This window comes from Amblyraja radiata, chromosome 6 (assembly GCF_010909765.2).
Source record: "Amblyraja radiata isolate CabotCenter1 chromosome 6, sAmbRad1.1.pri, whole genome shotgun sequence".
In the NCBI taxonomy this organism is placed as follows: Eukaryota; Metazoa; Chordata; class Chondrichthyes; order Rajiformes; family Rajidae; genus Amblyraja; species Amblyraja radiata.
The window spans coordinates 85855742-85868511 of NC_045961.1; the positions used below are offsets into that span (position 1 = coordinate 85855742).

Genomic DNA, 12770 nt, shown 5'->3' on the forward strand with positions numbered 1-12770 from the left:
GATGGAGAGAGGGAGAGAGGGAGTGAGTGAGGGGGAGTGGAAGGGCAGGGAAAGGGCAGGAAGAGAGTGAGGTTTGGGGAGGAAAAGGGAGAGATGGGAGTGAGAGAGTGTGGGTAGGAGAGGGAGAGGGTAGAGGAAGGGCGAGGGGGGTAGGGGAGGGAGAGAGAGGAAGGGGAGGGAATGGAGAGAGAGAGAGAGAGGGAGAGAGGGAGGGAAGGGGAGTCGGGGAGGGGGAAGAGAGAGAGAGGGGCAGGAGGGAAAGGGAGGGGAAAAAAACAAAGACAGAGATTTTCCTTTCCAGAACCTCACGTTCCTTTTTAGGTTGCCTCAAAGCCCATAACAGCCAGGAAATGAAACAGAACATGCTGGAACCACTCAGTGGGATTAGGATTGGGGAGAGTAGCGCGGTTCTTCTGATGTGTGCTCTTTGCTGCGAAGCAAGAAAGGTGTCAGCCAATTTGTGCACCAGTAGGTTCCACAACTAGGAAGGCAACACTGACCACACAATCCATTCTCTTTGTGACGTTGATCAGTGGATAAACCCGAATGGAGAGCTGAGAAGAACTCCCCCCCCCCAGATCTTCCTCGAAGGGCACCGTGGGGTCTTTTATCTCCAGTGGCTGCAGTGGATGGAGCTGCACTTTAGCCTCTCTCCTTTATCAGGGCATTGCTCCCTTGGTACAGGTCTGGAGAGTCACTGGAGTGGGATTAGAAACCCAAGAGCAAGCAGGTTCGCACTGAGCCAGCGAAGTCACCCATGACTGGAAAGAGTTAAGGGTGACAACAGTGGGCAAGGGAGAGAAGGTGGGTGGTGGAGCAGTGAGTGACACTCTGCCCAGCTGAGAGGGGACGGGTGTGAGAGAGGAAGGGGCCCTGGGCATGAAGGCCAAAATAAAGAAAACGCCGTGACACTCTCGACAACGCCAATGACTAACTGCAGCAGGGATATTGAACCCATATCCAAAACTGAATAGGATGTTATTAGTAGGAAGGAACTGCAGGTTTGTCTATTGTCTCTTCTCCCCTCTCCCATCAGGCAAGAGGTACAGAAGTGTGACGACGCATTCATCCACATTCACGGACAGTTTCTTTCCAGCTTTACACCGAAGAGAGACACAAAATGCTGGAGTTTCTCAGCAGGACAGGCAGCATCTCTGGATAGGTATAGGTGACGTTTCGGGTCGAGACCCTTCTTCAGACTCGCGTCTCGACCCGAAACGTCTCTCATTCCTTCTATCCAGAGATGCTACCTGTCCCGCTGAGTTACTCCAGCATTTTGTGTCCACCCAGGATGTTATTATCATTATAACATAGAAACATTATCAGCTGGGAAGCAGTTGTCTTATTGTCTACCAACAGTATAGGAAGAGTACAGAGAAGCACCTGAGTTGTACAGTGGATCAGTAATGGAGTTTGGGAGGAAGTTGAAGGAATGCAGTCCATATTTCTGGAATGATCCTTCATACTCAGAAACATCTCCCCAGCCCATTGAACCTTCAGTTAATTCAAAGACATTGAATCGGTAAGGCTTACAAGATTGCGCACCAAGTGTTGGAAAACGGGATTAAAATTGATGTTTACTTAGTGGTTGGCATGAACATGGTAGATGGAAGAGTCTGTTTCTGTGTTAAATGACTCTATGACTTCTACCATGTCACATCTCCTCTTTCTCCATTCCAGAGTGAAAAGCTAAAGTGGCGGGTGGAGGTAAAAATGCAGTTCCATTATTTTTCAGAAAGGGTCTAAGAACCATTAGTTTTAAAGACACAATTAGTTTTAAAGAAACAGGCCCTTCGGCACACTGAGTCCGCGCCGACCAGCCATTACCCCGTACACTAACGCTATCTTACACACTGGGGACAATTTACAATTTACAGAAGCCAATTAACCTACAAACCAGTACGTCTTTGGAGTGTGGGAGGAAACCGGAGCACCCAGAGAAAATCCATGCTGTCACAGAGAGAACGTACAAATTCTGTACAGATAGCACCCATAGTCAGGATTGAACCTGGGTCTCTGGCGTTGCGAGGCAGCAACTCTACCGCTGCGCTACCGTGCCTGGCAACCTGCCTGTTCCTTTCTTTAAGTACGATGTGCGTGAGAACTAGGCTGTGGAAGGGTAGCAGAAGGGGTGGATTTATGCCAATTTTGCATCACAGATTTGGCAAAGTCTCCATCTGATCAGATGTGAGGGCAGTTCCACCACACACTCGCCAGGAACACTCATCCAGAGTGCCCCACCTTGCACGGACGAAGGGTTATCATTTGCTCATGTTTCACAGGCATTGCCTCTTTAAACACAAGCAACGCACAAGGATTTGCATAATTCTGCACACACAGATGCCGCTGCACACTTAAAAAAAAATCAAATACCAGAATAGAACCTCATTAAACTGTTCAGTGAATGTATCCCTCGTTTGACATCAAGTACATTTGTGATTGACACATACCTCCCTGCTTCCCGCTTCGAAAGCAAGTAACCAATTTAAAACACTACTCAAGAACCCTCAGTAATACATTATTATACGACAGGAGCGGGTTTAAAACACTATCCCGCAGTCTATCAGAGGTACAGAATGCACAGTACAGGATCAGGCCATTCGGCCCTTCCGCTCTCTGTTTCACATGCATGCGCAGTTCTTGCAGGCTTCTTATTGAGGCTCGTTTTCAACACTACTTGCTGCCTCTGCCTTCTCTCAGGGTTGAGTTATTTCCCTTCAATAGTCCATTACAATGTTCTGCACACATTCCGTGTTGTATCTTATGATAGACAATAGACAACAGGTGCAGGAGTAGGCCATTCGGCCCTTCCAGCCAGCACTGCCATTCAATGTGATCATGGCTGTTGATCACGATGCGGAGGTATCACCTCCAGCTTACAAATAATTTACTGAACTTCTTTGAAGAAGTGACGTGCTCTGGATAGGGTGGATGGACTCAACTTGGATCTCCATCAGGCATTTGACAATTTACCCTGTTATAGTTGAAAATAAAGCATTTATGCTGTAGTCTTTTGGCACAGATGAAAGATTGTCTGGCCAACAGGAAAGGGAATTGAATACAAAGGTAAGGATGTTGTGATCAGCTGCAGAGGGGGCCGATAATGCCGTGCCCAGACTCCTTATTAATGGAAGAAAGTTATTGAATTCAGTGAAGAATTACTAGATTAATACCTGGAACAGGCAAATTATTTTATGAAGAAAAGTTGGCAGGTGACGCTTGTATCTACTGAAGGATAAGGGGTGACTCAATTGAAACATTTTAGATCTTGAGGGATCTTGACAGGGTAGATGTTTCCTTTTGAGGGAGAATATAGAACTGAGGCATCACTGTTCCAAATAAGAAGTCATCCATTAACCTGTTCACTGCCATGTTTATTTTCCACCAGTGGCCATAACCTGAGCATACTCTGAACAGGTTAAATACAAAGATGTGGTGAATTGTTTCTCTCAGAGGGTTGTGAGTCCCAGAAACGCTCTTGAAGTTGACATAAGAGGACTCATATCAGCTCAAGACTTAGAAAAACTTGTACATGCCTTTATTACTAGTAGGCTAGATTATTGTAATGGTCTCCTTGCAGGTATTCCGAAAAAAACTGTCAGGCAGCTACAGCTTGTTCAGAACGCTGTTGCTAGAGTTCTAACAAAGACCAAAAAATTTGAACACATTACACCAATTCTTAAATCCTTACATTGGCTCCCTGTATGTCAGAGAATTGATTTCAAAATCCTGCTGCTCACCTATAAATCACTACATGATTTAGGGCCAAAGTATATCACTGACATGCTTCCACTATACAAGCCTTCTAGACTGCTAAGATCTTCTGAGACCAATCTGTTAGTGATTCCCAGAGTAAATACAAAACATGGGAAAGCAAGATTTAGTCACTATGCAACAAATAGCTGGAATAAACTTCCTGAAGATTTAAGACTTGCCTCAACTTTGACCACTATTAAAACAAGACTGAAAACTTTTATGTTTACTTTAGCTTTCAGCTAAATCTTAACTACATTGCACTTTTAACTTTTGCACTTTTTATAATGCATTTTTAACTTTGCTTTTCTTTTCTTTTAATTCTTCTATTTTATTTCATTTTATTATTTCATTTTATTGTATGACATGTTTTTATGTGAAGCACTTTGAGTCTGCCTCGTGTATGAAATGTGCTATATAAATAAAGTTGCCTTGCCTTGCCTTGCCTTGCCTTGAAAGAGTGGTGGAAGCAGTGTCTTTGAGTGTTTTCAAGTACAATCAGGTTCTGGGTAAAGAAAGGGGGTCAAAGAAAGCTGGACCAAAGGCCGGTAAGAAGGAACCGGGGATCTTATCTTCTGCGTCCTCATGGTCGGCTGCGGGAGAGGGCCCCGGGGCACGAAGGTTGAAGATAACCGAGCAAGGAAAAGGACGACGGTTCGCAGGACGACTGGATGGAGGCGGCCGCTGCAATGGGCCTTTATGACCACATGCAGTTGGGACTGTGAAATGGCGGTAAAACCTGGAGACTCGTGCATTTTCACTCAGTGACTCCGTTTCTATGTATTATTTACTTGTTCTATGGCAAAGATCTTAGTGATCTGTATGCAGAAAAAAAAATGTCACTGTACACATGATAATAAAAAAACAGTGAACCTTTGAAAGATTACTGTAGCTAAACAGGAAAGTGGAGTTAAGGATCCGAACAGATCACCAAAATGTTATTAAATAGTGAGTGGGTCAACCTGTTCCAGATCTGCATTTATGTATGTTTATTACCTCGAACATTAACTGAAATGGCTTGAAAGTGTGAAAACTGATTTGAGCTCCTGCTTATGAAACTATGCATGTACTCACTGGGCAGCTGTGGCTGCTGGCTTGGTGATGATTGAGTTAATTGGTGCCTACACCACAAGGACAGCATGGTGGTGCAGCGGTAGAGTTGCTGCCTTACACTACCAGAGATCCGGGTTCGATCCTGACTATGGGTACTGTCTGCACGGAGTTTGAACGTTCTCCCCGTAACAGCGTGGGTTTTCTCTGGGTGCTCTGGTTTCCTCTACACTCTAAAGTCTTACAGATTTGTAGATAATTGGCTTCTGTAAAAATTGCAAATTGTCCCTGGCGTGTAGGACAGTGCTAGTGTACGGGGACCGCAGGTCGGCGCGAACCTGGTGGGCCGAAGGGCCTGTTTCCTCACTGTAACTCTAAACCAAACTAAACAAAGTGCAAAACCAACACAGAAGAAGTCTGAAGAAGGGTCTTGACCCGAAACGTCACACATTCCTTCTCTCCAGAGATGCTGCCTGTCCCACTGAGTTACTCCAGCATTTTGTGTCTACCAGACGGAGAATATTGGGATTGGTTGACTGGAGAAAGCATCTTTTAAATCTTCCTCCACATTAACCTAGCCCTGGCGTTCACCTCAATCCCACCCCGTGTAAGGGTTCTCCCCATTCCCTGGAGAAAGAAGATTCTCCCAAATGTTCTACTGGATTTATGATGCATGTCTTATTGCTATTCCGCCCAGTTCCAAGACCATGACAGAATGACATTTTTCTTGCTGCGTAGAACCACTGCCTCAGTGCCAGAGACCCAGGTTCATTCTAGACCCCAGGTGTTGTCTGTATGCAGTCTCATTTTTTTTTTTCTCCAGATGCTCCAATCTCCTCCCATATACTAAAAGATATGCAGAATGGCCCGGTAAATTGGCCCAAGGTGAATATTGGAATCTGGGGAGAGTTGGTGGGAATGTGGAGAGCTTAAGACGGAAAGAGTGCAGAGAACAATTATGAGGACGTTGCCAGAATTTGAGGGCTCGAGCTATAGGGAGAGGTTGGGCAGGCTGGGACTATAGTCTTTGTAGTGTAAGTGGATGAGGTACATTGCTCAACATGACTGCGCTGGATGACTATGATAAAACAGAATCAGTCGAGATGGATGGTCAGCGCGGACTCAATGGGCCGAAGGGCCAGTTTCTGCGCTGTATCTTTCTATCTCTAATGAGCAAATTTGTCTTTCGATCAGCAATGCATTTGTCAGTGTGTTGTACTCGGTTTCCAAGCATGGGATCGTTTGAGTTCTAGTATTTTACATGCCTCCCAGCCAGAGGTGAGCGCCACCCTCAAATTTCAGCAACTATTCCTCTCACAAGCCCACTGGCAAGAGCCCTTTTGAAAGTTATTATTGAACGCACTAGTAACATCCTCCAAGTAAATTATTTTATGATCTTTTAAAGAACAATTTGTCTCCAGGGAGAGAACATTATGATTTCATCTTTGAGTGTTTTATGGGGAGAAGTATTGAAATCTTTGATTCGGAAGGCAGATGCCATAACTAGAAGGTGTGAGATTGAAAGGCATTGTATGTTATTCATTAATGGCAATGTTTTAGATTGCTTTAAATTGCTGTCCCACACGCTTCCACCCTTTTAAACTTGCTTGTGAGTTTTCATTCAGGTTTTATTTATTACAACTGAAAGTAATTTTTCCTTGCTCTCGCAGATAGATACAGCATAGAAACAGACCTTTAACCCACTGTCTGTACCAACCATCAACCACCCACTCACACTAGGACCAAGTTAACCTTAAAAAAAAATTCTCACATTCCCATCTACTCCCCCCAGATTTTGCACTCACCTACACACTAGGACAATTTAAAGAAGTCAATTAATTAACCACCCCAGCCATCTTTGGGATGAGGGAAGAAAGCAGATCACCCATGAGAAACTCATGCGGTTACAGGGAGGTTATGCAAACTCCACATGGACAGCACCTGAGGTCGGGATCGAACCTGGGTATCTGACACTGTGAGTCGAGGGTTCTGCCAGCTGTGCCACTGTACTGCCCAAGGTCTCCGTGTGTGCCAGTTGCGGCTCGATGTGGGTGGCACCCTCATCTCCAGGTCTGATCCATACAACGTAAACTTCACCTGTGGTGCAGTTCTGACATTGCTGCCAGGGGGTGCTGTCGTTTAAATAAGACATCAATTTAAGGTCCAGTCGGCTCCGTTTGGTGAACCCAAGAGATGCCATGGCACTACTCTGAAGCATCCGAGGTGTTCTCCACAGTATTGGGGGGGAAGGGGAGATAACACCACCAAAACAGATCTATTTATTGTCACCATACTGGTTTATGGGTTTGCTGTGCAAAATCAGAATGCAAATTTATGGATTATAGAAATATTTCATTGGCTGCAAAGAATTTGGGACCATCCTGATGTTGTTCCTGCTGGAGTTGGAGAGGGTCCAGAGGATGATCACAGGAATGATGGGTTAACATATGATGAGCGTTTCACAGAACTGGGCCTGTACTCACTGGAGTCTAGAAGGTTGAGGGGGGGGTGGGATCTCATTGAAACTTACCAAAAAGTAAAAGGCCTGGATAGTGTGGATGTGGAGAGAATGTTTCCACTAGTGGAAGAGTCTAGAACCAGAGGCCATATCCTCAATAAAAGGACATATCCTTAGAAAGGAGATAAGAAGGAATTTAGTCAGAAGGTGGTGAATCTGTGGAATTAATTGCCACAGAGGCTGTGGAGGCCATCAATCGATATAATTCTTGATTAGTATGGGTGTCAGGGGTTACGGGGAGAAGGCAGGAGAATGAGCTTGTGATGGAAAGATAGATCAGCCATTATTGAATGGTGGAATAGACTAGATGGACCGAATGGCTCCTATAACTTATGAACACATGCAAAATGATTTCTTAATGTATGCACTGGGTTGGCTATTTACTTGTTCCACTACATTGCTGCATCAACCTAATTCAGGTTGGGAACAACAAGCGCTCCAGCCGGTTTGTGCATTCATGTCCCAATCCTTGTTGCTTTATTTGCGAAACCACCACTCTGCCTCAAAAAACCTGCACTGGGGAATATCTCATAAGTGGAACGAGATGAAGACTGGAAAATCTTGAGGTACCTGACTTAAAAACATTTTCAGTATTTGATACAGAAGTATGATTTTTTTTAAAGAACATGGCTGGACCAGATCTAATCTCAGTTCTGAATCTTGCCCCTGGCTACTGATCGATTTCATTAACCAATTTGCCTCCTGTGGGTTCGAGGCTGCGTTATTTAATACAACTTGACTTTGGGAAAAGAGTGTGCGTTGACAGGCTGCAGTGCTGCTTTGAGCAGAACCCTGGTCTGGGTCTTTCCAGGAATTGCTTTCATTTCAAACTGACTTAAACAATTGAAGGCATGAGAAAGGAAAACAATTTTAAAGTAGAACTGCATGCCCAGAGGCGATTAGAATGTACATGCAATGCACTTAACGTCAACATCCCTCTTTAACCCTAGTCGTCCTTGCAGTATCTTGCGACTGATTCACAAGCTCAAACAAAATCTCCCATATATAACTGCATGCCAAAGCATGGGACACTCCACAGATGCTGCACAACTTGCTGAGTTTCCCCAGCAGTTTTTTTTTTTTACCGTTTGGACTTGGAGCAATGAAGAGATGTTTCGGCAACTGATTGCCTTCGATGTCACAGGCACAGACTGTACCACAAGCTGGTCGCTCATTAATCTATGTACTCATAAACCCCAGTGGGACATTCCAAGAATGTCGAGCGAGGCAACAAAAATTTCCATCCACAATGGGAGGGCATTTGGGGTAGGGTCGGGGAAAATCAGTCAACAGCTTCAAAACAATGACAGATCAGTTGGATCCGATTATCTGTCTTGATTCATATTGGAGAGAATTTCATCCATTTCAACTTCCCCCCTCTCAAGAAATTAAAGTGTGAGAATGCACACTTCCAGGTACAGGGACAGTTTCTTCTTCGCTGTTATCAGGCAACAGGACCATCCTATCAACAAGTAGAGCGGCCCTGAGCTTCCATCTACCTCACTGGGAACTCTCAGACTATTTATAATCTGACTTTACTGGACTTTGTCTTGCACTAAACATTATTCCGTTTATCATGTATCTGTACACTGCGGACAGCACGATTGTAATCAAGTGCAGTCTTACTGCTGACTGGTAAGCACGCAACAAACGCTTTTCACTGTACATCGGTATACGTGACCATAAACTAAACTAAATTCATCCCTAGCATTGGCTTTTTTGGGGGATGAGTGTTCCAGATCCCACAGCTCCGTGCTATGTTACTGCCATCACTCCTGAACACTAGATTTGTATTTTATGGTTGTGGAGTCATACAGAACGGAAACAGGCTCTTCGGCCCATTCAATCTGCTCCGGTACTAAATGAAAGCTGTCCGTTCTCTCCAAGGCTTTGCCAGATCTATGAACATGCCTTCAAGTTGTCCCTTTCCCCCAGCCATGCAGCTAATGGACTTGCTCCTTACAGCGCCAGCAGTCTGGGACCATTCCTGATCTCAAATGCGTCCACGTGGAGCTTGCACATTGCCAACATGGGTTTACCCCGCACGTTCCCGTTATCTCCCACGTTCCACTTCAGTGCAGGTTGGTAGAGTCACACAGCGTGAAAACAGGCCCTTCAGCCCAACTCGTCCATGCCAACCAAATTGCCAAACTGAGCTAATCCCACTTACCTACATTTGGCTCATATCTTTCTAAACATTTACGCTAATTCTAGTTTATTCCGGTGGGTGTATGGAATGAGCTGCCGGAGGAGGTAGTTGATGCAGGTACTATCACAACATTAAAAATAAATCAGGTACGTGGATAAGAGAGGTTTGGAAGAATGTAGGCTAAATGTGGGTAGGTGGGACGAGTGTAGATGGGTCGTGAGCAAACTTACTTCTGATGGCAGGAGTGTGGACATGGTGGTGTGGGTCTCTGATGATGCTGGCTGCCTTTGAGGCAGTGACTCTTGTAGATCCCTTTGATGGAAGGGAGGTCAGTACCCATGTTGGACTGGGCAGTGCTCACCACTTTTTGCAATCTACTTGGTTCCTGGGCGTTCGAGTTGCCAAACAATGTTGCCTACACCTGTAGAGGTTTAAGAGAATATTCGTGCACATACTGAATCTCCTCAATCTTCTAAGGAAATAGAGGTGTGATTGGGCTTTCTTAATGATTGCATCAATGTGCTGGGTCCAGGAGAGATCTTCATCGATATGCACGCCCGGGCATTTGAAGCTTTTGATTCTCCACCTCTGTCCTCAAGGACTGCAGTGGTTCAAGACAGCAGCATACCACCACCTTCTTGAGGGTAATTAGGGATAGGCAATTAAATGCTCGTTCAGCCTGCAAAACCCACAACCCTTGATTAATAAATTAAAAAGTCTCCTCAGGGCCGGTAGGGGAACCTTTGGACCACACAGTCAATCACAGATCAAGCTGGGTATCAATGGTTGCGTGGGCTGGAAGTAGTGAAAGGAACACCAGCCGAGTGATGGACATTTCTAACAGTGCCAATTACATCCCACACACACTCACACAACATTAACACTACACAATTATTCACCCCCTCGCCAGCTAATACTTTCTACTGAATCTATAACCATCATGTTGCTGGGTCCAGCTTTGTGTCAGGTTGTGGTGCGGGAAGACAGCTTCCTCACTGGAGCTCTGCAGGTCTGAGGATAAGATTACTGTTTCCATTCACAATCAACCGTGCTGCATGGGTGCAGGCTCCACCCATTTACAAATCTTGGTACACCAATGCATAAACTGCAGTCTGTACCTTCAATATGGTGGCGGCAGCAATAGACAATAGACAATAGGTGCAGGAGTAGGCCATTTGACCCTTCGAGCCAGCACCGCCATTCAATGTGATCTGATCATGGCTGATCATCCCCAATCAGTACCCCGTTCCTGCTTTCTCCCCATTTCCCCTGACTCCGCTATTTTTAAGAGCCCTATCTAGCTCTCTCTTGAAAGCATCCAGAGAACATGCCTCCACCGCCCTCTGAGGCAGAGAATTCTACAGACTCACCACTCTCTGTGAGAAAAAGTGTTTCCTCGTCTCCTAAATGGCTTACTCCTTATTCTTAAACTGTGGCCCCTGGTTCTGGACTCCCCCAACATCGGGAACATGTTTCCTGCCTCTAGCGTGTCCAAGCCCTTAACAATCTTATGTGTTTCAATGAGAAACCCTCTCATCCTTCTAAACTCCAGAGTGTACAAGCCCAGCTGCTCCATTCTCTCAGCATATGACAGTCCCACCATCCCGGGAACTAACCTTGCAAACCTACGCTGCACTCCCTCAATAGCAAGAATGTCCTTCCTCAAATTAGGGGACCAAAACTGCACACAATACTCCAGGTGTGGTTTCACTGGGGTTCTGTACAACTGCAGAAGGACCTCTTTGTTCCTATATTCGATTCCTCTTGTTATAAAGGCCAACATGCCATTCGCTTTCTTCACTGCCTGCTGTACCTGCATGCTTACTTTCACAGACTGATGTACAAGGACCCCCAGATCCCGTTGTACTTCAACTTTTCCCAACTTGACGCCATTTAGATAGTAATCTAACAGAAGAAATGAATGATGCCTATAGGTGGGCCGGGGGGTACCTCACACACCCTCGGACTCGCTCGGAGGAGCTCTGGGTCGGCTGTGGGAAGTGCCCCGGGGCACTGAGTCTGAGCAATGACCAGAGGCAAGAGACGGTGCGTTCATGGTCAATGTCGAGTTGGCAGTGTGGGCCACTGGAGGCCCTGAAGAAGCCTGGGGCTCAACTTGATTGCCCCCCCCCGCTCCAAGTCTCCAGGCTACGCCAACCCCTGCAACTCCGACCCAGTGCCGCCGCCAGGACAATAGGCCCTTATGGCCAAGTTAAGCCTCTAACATTTTTTTTTGAACTTTGGCCTTGAAAGGAACAAGATAGCGACTGAAACACAGCAACTATTGTGTCCTGACTCAGTGTCGTCTACTGTCTTACACTCTTGTACTTGGTTTGATTATGCCTGATATATATATATATATAGTAGGATTGTCACTGAACTGCCTGCTAAAAAGGAACTGCACTGTACTTAGGTACATGTGACAATAAAGTACCATTGAACTTGTTCAAAGTATCAGCGCACTTGTGCATCGGCTGCAGTCCACACTCACTTGCAACCCTTTACATGCTCGTGCATCCTATGCATTGCCTGCTGTCCATACTCCTTCATAAATCTCTACACCCATGCATCCAGATGCACGAACTGCAGTTCAGAAATCACTATGCATTTCAGTTCAGTTCAGTTTATTGTCACGTGTACCGAGGTACAGAAAAAAGCTTTTGTTGTGTGCTAACCAGACAGCAGAAAGACAATACATGATTACAATCGGGCCATTTACAGGGTATCGATACATAAGGGAATTACATTTGGTGCAAGTTAAAGCCAGCAAAGTCAGATCAAGGAAAGCTCGAGGGTCACCAATGAGGTAGAAAATAGTTCAGTACTGCTCTCATGTTGTGGTAAGAGACAATAGACAATAGATGCAGGAGTAGGCCATTCGGCCCTTCGAGCCAGCACCGCCATTCAATATGATCATGGCTGATCATCCACAATCAGTACCCCGTTCCTGCCTTCTCCCCATATCCCTTGACTCTGCTATCTTTAAGAGCTCTATCTAACTCTCTCTTGAAAGCACCCAGAGAATTGGCCTCAACTGCCTTCTGAGGCAGAGAATTGGCCTCAACTGCCTTCTGAGGCAGAGAATTCCACAGATTCACAACTCTCTGGGTGATTCAGTTGCCTGATAACAGCTGGGAAGAAACTGTCCCTGAAATTGGAGGTGTGCGTTTTCACACTTCTATACCTTTTGCCTGATGGGAGAGGGGAGAAGAGGGTGGCCAGGGTGCGACTCGTCCTTGATTATGCTGCTGGCCTTGAGGCAGCGTGAGATATAACTGGAGTCAATAGAAGGGAGGTTGG

General features: G+C 45.6%; 1 protein-coding gene across 2 annotated transcripts in view; it reads right to left on the reverse strand.

Annotated features, from left to right (window-relative positions):
* Positions 1-12770, reverse strand: part of nalcn (sodium leak channel, non-selective) — a 183908-nt gene that overhangs the window by 93471 nt on the left and 77667 nt on the right. The window lies entirely within an intron of this gene.